Source organism: Pseudophryne corroboree, chromosome 1 (assembly GCF_028390025.1).
Source record: "Pseudophryne corroboree isolate aPseCor3 chromosome 1, aPseCor3.hap2, whole genome shotgun sequence".
Taxonomy (NCBI): Eukaryota; Metazoa; Chordata; class Amphibia; order Anura; family Myobatrachidae; genus Pseudophryne; species Pseudophryne corroboree.
In genome coordinates, this window is record NC_086444.1 from 34,825,827 (window position 1) to 34,827,301 (window position 1,475).

Below are 1,475 nucleotides of genomic sequence, written 5' to 3' on the forward strand. Positions count from 1 at the left end.
GTGCCCTGTCATCTCAGGGGAATTTCTGGGAACGCATAGTTTGGCTAACACTCATTTCATGTAGGATTGCTATTTTGCGTCTGGCAGTAGCCTTTTAAATACAACATAGGCCACACCTGTAGGCAGTGTACATCAAAAGAATGGCTATAATCACGTCGGGGTCACCAAAGAATAAACCTCATCACAGAATACATCATCACATACAATATACTTAAACAACATTTTCCTAATCCTGAAAATTGAATACTAGGATTCAAACATTTATCCTTTCCAGTCCATATCATAATGTCTTTGTTAAAGTTCTTCTTTTATATCTTGGGCCGCCTTTATATACTTGGAAATACACGTATCCGGATCTGTAATGTCATTGGTCAAATAAGCACAGCAGTGAACTCAAAGTGCTGTTCCCGGAAATCAACAATATCCTCCAATTTGTGGTATTAAAGAATGTAGAACAATGTGGTATCGTAATAGATCATGTCCAATGTTCTGGAATGTTCTATCATAAAGTTCAGTCATGTTATCAATAACTTTAGATGAAATAAAATGTCAACTCCCAGTTGATTAATCATAAACTCCATTAGCCATAGGAGAACTTAATAGCGGCACCTCCACCAATTAAAGGTTTTATTGATGCTCTGGTGGCAGTAACATGTTTCCTGATTACTGAGTCAATTACTCTTTTTAGGAGTAGTTCATCCCTCAAGAAAACTTTTCTCAAGTTATTATGTGTTTTTGTATAAAATTTCTAAATTAATTTTCTTAAATAACAAACATCTTCAGAATTAATAGGTAACCAATTGTATATCATATCCTAAGGACATAGTGACAACTAACATTCTCCATTATGTATGATATCTCCTTTAGCCTTTGAATCTACTCCTGGTAAAGTACATTTACTAAATCATAAACTTTAATGAACATCCTATGTAACCATTACTTTTATATATATCTAACTCATTATATCTAGCACATCTAGAAACATTAGGTTTGTATATTGTAACAATCCTTTCACATTCCCTTAAATCAACCTTTCCTATCTGCATAAGTTAATTTTTCCTGTATTTTTTACCTATTTTATTTCCATTAAATGAAATACACTCCATATGTGTAGCTGATATTATCACTAGTGGTTGGGTTCACTACGGGTGGCCGGCGGTCGGGCTCCCGGCGACCAGCATCCCGGCGCCGGGAGCCCGACCGCCGGCTTACCGACAGCTTGGCGAGCGCAAATGAGCCCCTTGCGGGCTCGCTGCGCTCGCCACGCTACGGGCACGGTGGCGCGCTACGCGCGCCACACTATTTTATTCTCCCTCTATGGGGGTCGTGGACCCCCACGAGGGAAAATAAGTGTCGGTAAGCCGGCGGTCGGGCTCCCGGCGCCGGTATACTGAGCGCCGGGAGCCCGACCGCCGGCAAACAGAAGACCACCCCTAGTGGTTCTATCTTGAGATACTGTTGTATCTTATACACAT